Genomic DNA, 8048 nt, shown 5'->3' with positions numbered 1-8048 from the left:
CCTCATGAGCCGTGATTCCCTGAAAAGCCCACCAGAACCTCCCTCAAGATTCGTATGTATTCATTCAAATAATAATTCAAACGATGTAATTACCCATATACGAAAACTACAGGGACAAACCTTAGTAAAAGGGGTGTCGAATCATTCAACCACGCACGACAACAACCTTATTTTAGTACTACCATTTGAACTATATTATTACAAGCATAACTCACATAAAATGCTCTTGCAATTATAAGTGGAGAAAATATAACCCAGATGGACTTTGGTTTTCATTTGGTCGGAAAGACATGTATTAACTTGATTTCTTTTTCATTCTATACTCTTATCATTAACTTCTCAAGTTAAATAAATGTGGTGGGAAAGTGGCCATGCCCAAAAGCAAAAACTATAAAATAAAAAAAAGTAAGAAGAAGAATCGGCCACTGAAAGTGATGGATAAATAGTGAAATAACGAAGCAGACCTTAACGTACTATGGCTTTCCATATCTCTGTAACAAAGATGGTAGGTTGTGGGGACCCAACCACACCCTTCATGGGAGACATATATGTCTCTGACTCTTTGGCTTCTTTCACTGTTCTATGAGAAAAAAAAAATTGCATATGCTCATATTTTTCACAAAATATTGAAGACTATATGCGCTTTACTTTCCGTGTGCCTTTCCCAATTCTAATTTCCAAACGCAAAACTACAAACTTCCATGCCCACTCTACTTTTCAGCGCTTGCCCCTCGCTTTTGCTTCGGTTGGCTCTTGGAACTGTGTTTTTAACCAGGTTAATTGTTCTAGGGTTTAATTCATCATTTGATGTCTACAATGGTAAAAAAATGTTATCATTTAGTTCCTACTACACTTAATTAAAAAAATATCATTCATTTTAGTTTTTATGATAACACCTTCGATTTCTTTTTGGTCTCTATCATAACTGCTGTGATTGATGAGTTTTGATCTGTGATGTGTTGTTGATTTGTTTTCCTCTTGATACTCTTGAGGTTTAGGGATTTTTAGGAACCCTAAAGTGATTGATTGAATTGATGAAATTATTTAATTGTTTGCTTTTGAAAAGGATTAGGAACATACTAATTAATACTTAATCTAGCTAAAACTCAACGTGTGAGTGTTATATGTTTAGGGATGAATTAGGAAACCTCAAAGGGTCTCAAAGGTCATAAATTATGAATTGTAAGTTCACCAAGCGTGGGAGTAATAGATAGTATAAAGAGCTGATCATTGATTTTGGCTCCTAGTGCCAGATGTGTGGTGCTTACCACTAAGGTAACAGATGTCTACTTCCTTATTGACTTTCTACATTACAAACTTAATTACCAATCAATTTAATTAAATCTTTGTCAATTAATTAAATCATATTTAATTAATTAATTATTAAATTATATCATATTTATCTAATTACTTATTCCAAATACTTACTTTATGAGTGTAATCCTATAGTTTCTCCTTAATAATATTAAATATTATATCTAATATAATAATAATATTATAAGTAATGATTAACATTTACCAAATATTTCATTGTCATCTAATTATTGGAAGACTTGTGATTCAATTTCAACTTTTCAAAATCCAAATTATTATAAAGCAATTTGTCCCTTAAATTTGTTCTAATGCTTGCATTGAACACGAGATATAATGATGTCTTTCCCTTTTAAGTTTAATCATTAATTTTTTGGTACTTGAGTAGACGTTCAAACACACACATATATATACAATATTACATATTGACCCATTCCTAGGAACATGGTCACGCATATTTCATGTCTTACTACATTGATAGGTCCAAGGCATGACTCCTGTTATGTAAGAGAGACAAATTCTTTTTAATCACTCATACCCCTCAATATGATTCGTTGAAGACCTAATAATTAGCTTTATAATTATCATGTTACACATAACATTTTATAACATTAAGGTCTATAACCCTTATATGTAGGAATTATAATGACTTCAAGTCGAAGGACTACCTTACAATAGTTGTCATGAGAAACGCTTATGGAACTTGCATAACAATTGTCAAGACCTCTCATATGGTGGGTCTATTTAATATAAATATTATTCCTAATATTTATACTTGTATGCCAACTTGAAATATCCATGATCTGTGAGATGTGGTTATTCAATTCACACAATAGTCTCAATGTATTATTGTCGTTCTATTCAACAATAATACTTGACTTGAAATACTTTAAAAAATAATGTCTTTTTCTTAATAGAATCTTACCAATGTCACATTTGATATGTCTTTGAATAAACAAATTATTTTAAGGACATTACTATGTTATATGATTAATAACATAATAACTGACATGTCTATATACATACATATATATATATATATATATATATATATATATATATATATCAAAGTCATGATATAAACAAGGATTGACCATTAGACTTAATTGTAACACTTAATGCTAGAGTTGCAAAGAACACCCTCTTGTTTGTCACCTTAAGGCTAAGTAGGAGAGTTTTTACCCTAAGTGTTGGACACTTTGTCATCTTTGGTGTATATATTTAAATGCATGAATTGTGTTGTTGTGTTGACATATTGATGTCTTGGTTCATGTTTAATTACAATCAATGTTTGTTGTGAAATATATGAAAAATATGAGACTTAGTATGCTTGAAAATTGTGATTTTATGTTGCTTGATCCTTTTTAAGTATATAATTGTAATGAGATTGAATGCCATTGAGAGGAGGGACTTTGTCCATGAGATGATGAGAATGAGCTCATTTGTATGTGATTAGAAGTTTAGTGGGACTTGGATTTGAATTGAAATTAGCAATGCACCATTGCATTGAGTCTTTGAGTCGGAGTGAAATAGACATGAGCTAGATGGTGGAGGTCATAACAAGTTTAGCCTAGGTCTTGAGAGTTTCAAAAACTTTGTGTGAGAACCCTTAGGCTTATGTACATTGATCCCATCACTAGTACAAAAATTAATTTTAAAATCGGGGTTTTAAAATCGGTTCTTAAAGAAACAATGTTAAAAGTAGCTTTTAAAATCGGTTCTTAAGTAGCCGATTTTAAAAGTTACTTTTAAAATCGGCTACTTAAGAGCCGATTTTAAAAGTAGCACTTTTAAAATTGGCTACTTAAGAACCGATTTTAAAAGTGCTACTCTTTGTATACTGGATAACTGATTTTAAAAATGTCAACACTTGTATTTACTCTCTTTTCCTCTATTCTTTTTGATCTTTCTGTCCATTCTCTTTAATCCTTCCCTCTATTCTTTTCTTTACACTCTCTCACACTCTCATCAAGGTAATATTCTATTTTTTTCGAATCTGGCGGCCTTGCTGCAACCAGAACACCCCGTTCTGGTTGCAGAATGGTCCGTTTTGATTGCTGCATGATCAGAACGGCCCGTACTGCTACTGGAACGGGCCGTTCTGGTTGGAGAACAAGCCGTTCTGAAAATAGAACGACCCGTTCTACAACCAGAACGACCCGTTCTACAACTAGAACGACCTGTTCCGGTTGCAATACGGCCCGTTTCAGTTGTAGTACGGGCCGTTCCATACTATAGTTTTAGGCCTTGAAGAATTTGGAACGATCTGTTCCAGTTCAAAAGTCCCACTTTTAAAATCGATTTATGCATGACCGATGTTAAAAATCTTACTTTTAAAATCGGTTGATGCATGACCGATGTTAAAAGTATAACTTTTAACATCGGCCAATGACCAATGTTAAAAGTGTCACTTTTTAAAATCGGCTCTTTTAAAATTGGTCAGAGAGCCGATTTTAAAAGTAAAAAATGACCGATTTTAAAAGTGTTTTTTTCACTAGTGCATAAAACCAAGGTGTACTTTGGAAGTTGGGTAACCTTGATGAGTCATCGGATGGATCTCATTATATATAGTGCGGTCCATACTGAAGCGTTAAACATCAATGACACTTCTTATGGGTAGAAAATGTGCTCTTAATTTGACTATTTCGTGAATTAGAATAGGTGCCACATGACATGTGTAGTAGAGTTAGGATAACATTGCGCATTCCATGCAAACATGATTGTTAAGTATACCATATATACATGTTGCATGAAATTATGGGAGTATACATATGTCTATGTGTATTCATGTGTGTTTTATCTATTGTTAATGTTATGTTTTGAGCACACTGCCACAATGTATTCCCACTCTCTACATTTTTGTATGTGTTTGCTTTGATTGATCAAATATCATTCGCATGTAATGTTTATTTAGAACTTGAGCTCGAGGCTAAAGAGAAACTTAAATATGTTTTTTTTTTCTTTTCTGTTTATTCATATGTTGGTTGATAAACAATTTGGAGATTTTTTACTAGTTAAATAATTTTTAGTTAATAACTTCTATAATGCGAAACTTAAATATGTTTTTTTCTATGACAATATTATTTCGGTTTTTGTATATGACCAATTTATTAAAAAAATTTTGAATTTTCTTTTTTATTAATTAACATTTTTTAATCCACCACTTGAACTTAACCTTATTTAAGAAATTCTAACTCATTTTTACTCGAACCATAAACAACCTATTTGTGACACTTTAATATGACTAAACATGGAATAAAATCATTAAACAAACGAGTAAAAAAATGCGTGTTGCTAAATTATAATTTTTTATATTATATTATATTATATTATATTATATTATATATATATATATATATATATTTAAGGTTTGCAATAAAGTCAGTTTCTTTCTTTGACTTTCCAAAATATAATACGTGTAATCATTTCTCAAATAGAATTTTTTTTCGTAAACTGTGACGTTATTATAGGATAATGATCACGTAATCGAAACCATTTGCTCGAACATTTTTGCAATTAATAAACCAATATAATGGAATATTGATTTTCCACCTTTCTTTTATCACATGAAAAGAAACAAAAAGAACAAGGGTTTGGATTTTAGTTCGGAAGAATAATTTTTTTCCGAATCTTAAACATAAAGCAAATTACCATTCCTTTCCTGGGAATACTACTTTGTTTCTAATCAAACTCGTTGTTTTCAAACCATCTGTGGTGTGTCTAATGCGTTCAGAAGATTCCTTTCCCTTTGTAATAGTTTTTCTAACAAAAACTGAAAAAAAAAAAACACAATATTTTTTCTTAAATAAAAAAAAAAAAAGCGATGTGGAGTTGAATCCTATAGAATTATTTCAGATTCCTTTCACGAACTGATATAGATTTTGTACATATAAAACTCCAAATATTTTTATATAAGCTAAGAAAAATGATAATAGTATAATATATTTGCAAATACTATAGCAATAATATGGCATATCTTGACTCTGAGGAGCCAAAAACGAAAAAGAAAAAAGGAGGGTTTTGAATCCTTGTGTTTGCATGGGAAAAAGATGAAGCATTGAAGGAACATAATCGATATTTTTTTATATATATTTTATTTTCTTAGGGTTCTCCAAGTCAAAGAAAGATTTCTTGCACAACTAGCCAAACAAGAAAAAGCCACCACACCTCCTTTTACCACACTCTGCGCCTTCTTTCCATCTCGTGCCAATGGCTTTACCTTTCGAGATTCTTTATACAATATTTCATTTTCAATTACAAGATGGTCCCTTCATAAAGTTGTTATTAATATTTTGCGATATGACCCCATTATGCTTTTATAATTTCCTCAAAATTTCAAAATATAATTTTCAATGCAACATGAAACGAAAATTCGAATAATGCGAAGCGTTAAGGAATTATTGTGTATGAAAAACGTATGTCGCACTGTTAATTTTGTTAGTTAATTAATCATGTATTTGAACTATATATAAGCACGCGTGGAAACATGAAGATTCTCTATTAAAAATTAAACTTGGCGAAAATTTATTTTATTTCCAAAAGGGTAGGGTAATTTAACAGTGGAGGAGAAATGTGATGAATGGTTACGTATACAAAACTAAACTTTGCCAATTTCTAAGATTAAATTGAAGAAAAAAGAAAAAAAAAACTACTCCCCTTAAATAAAGTCTTGAGCTATCTTTTGTGTAAAAAAACCTGATTGAATGAGAAAAAAATCACATTAGGAGGGATAAACCAAAATTTTCGATAGAATTGGTCATCAATGAATTTAAGTTAAAAAAGTTAAGTAGTTTAAATAAGCTAAAAGCATCGTACAAAAAATTAATTAATTAATAACAATCTAAAGAAATTAAAACCTTTGGTGTTAAAACAAAAACAAATTAAAACTTTATGAATTCAAATTAATTTTAGGCATTGAAATTACAAGAATAATTGAGTAATACTGTTTGAATCTTATTCAGGAATGCTAAATTCTTTCATAAATTAGGTTTCCTTTTTCTCTAAGCAATAATATTAGGCTTTAACTTTTATTCTATAATACCTGGCATGGTCATTTTGGTAAATTCAGCCATCTATGTGCTACACCTTTCATGTAAAACTTCCATAATAAGTTGGTCTTGGTTCTTGGACAATTTTGCATCCAATTTCAATACCTCCAAACCAAAATCACTTTTGTTGAAGCTTCTCATCCTCTCTTCTCTTTCTCTCTCTAACCTAATTTGATAATCTGTATCTACTAGTCTGCCTCTATCTTCTTAGCCTTGGAGCTGGTTGATGGATATTGAACCCTTGTGGGATCTTGGGGGGTGGTCTTTTCTTTCAATTTGCATGGCTGAACCTAAATCATCATCATCACCAAACTCAGAACCTTGCCCATCAAAATCACCAAATTTTCTTCACTTCTTCACACTTTTCTTCATCCTCCTCCTCCTCATCAACCTATCCCACCAACCACACCCTTCTACCATGGCCTCTTCAGAAAACACCAAGCCCTCATCAGATTCACCCATGTCTACCACAAACATGCACCCTCAGGATACTCACAACTCACATAATTATCCATCTTCTAAGGATTTTGGAAGACAATTTGGAGTTGAAGATCATGAAGTTCCAAGTGGTCCAAACCCTATATCAAATTAAACGGTAAGTCAGAACTCAAGAGGCATATACATATATATATGAACCACATATATATAGCTGGAGCTATATATAAAGCTAATTGAAGATGACAAGGAGATGCAACAACATAGTCGCTATTGTAATGGTCATCTTCAAAATTCTTATTTTAGTTCACAATTAATATTTTCTGTCCTCAGTGAGAGAGCTTTGTTAGTAATGTTGTTGTCATCATCATCGTTAGCAAAATTTAATTTCGATCTCCTTTTTTGGCTAAAAATGTATAGTAAGAGATACTCTATTTTCTATGTTATGTATGTACCCACCTATTTCTTTCTTATATAGATGGTGACAAATGGTGTTGATGTTGGTGATGATGGCATAAACATTTAAATCTATCTTCTATGTGTGATATATTTTGGCTTTCTACCATATTTGTATCACAAAAGAACCAAAAGAGTTCAAATTTATGTGGAGTTGTTTGATATGTCTATATTTTTTATCTTTCACTTTTTCTTTAGATCTTGCCCTTTACTTTCTCAAAGCATCTGGATTGATTGTGTGTTATTTTTATTTTTGATATAATCTTCGTCTTCTTCCTTCCTTATTAATTAATCTTAATCCTTATTTTAAAGAAAAGGTGGGATTTAATGCAACTTGCATCTTGATACTTTTATTTTTATTAATACATCTATGGTATTTTATTTCTTAAAAAGAAGTCCACAATTATTGCGCCATTTGGTTGCAAGTGATTTAGAAGATCTAAAGGGGAATAATTCATTTATTTGTTTTACCAACAAGCTAACACACTAGAATCACTACTTGAAACACTACTAGAGTTGGCTTTTTGTTATTTATTTTTGAAACACTAGGGACTAGAGATGTAGAAGAATCCATAAAAAGAAACAAGTGTGTAAGGTTTTGCATGGCTGGTTGAGTGGATTCTATTGGGTTTGAAAACTGAGGAAGAAGGAAAGATGCAGATAAGAACGGAATCTGAGGCACAGAGTGGTGTCAGATCTATGACACAATAGTGAGAGAACTTGGTACCTTTTGTTTTGCCTGAGCAAAATTATTTTTTCTGCCTTTGGACATTGCTTTTGTCTTCTCAAACACACTTA

This window comes from Cajanus cajan, chromosome 4 (genome assembly GCF_000230855.2).
Source record: "Cajanus cajan strain Asha chromosome 4, NIPB_CcT2T_4, whole genome shotgun sequence".
NCBI lineage: Eukaryota > Viridiplantae > Streptophyta > Magnoliopsida > Fabales > Fabaceae > Cajanus > Cajanus cajan.
Note: the sequence above shows the minus strand (reverse complement) of the source record.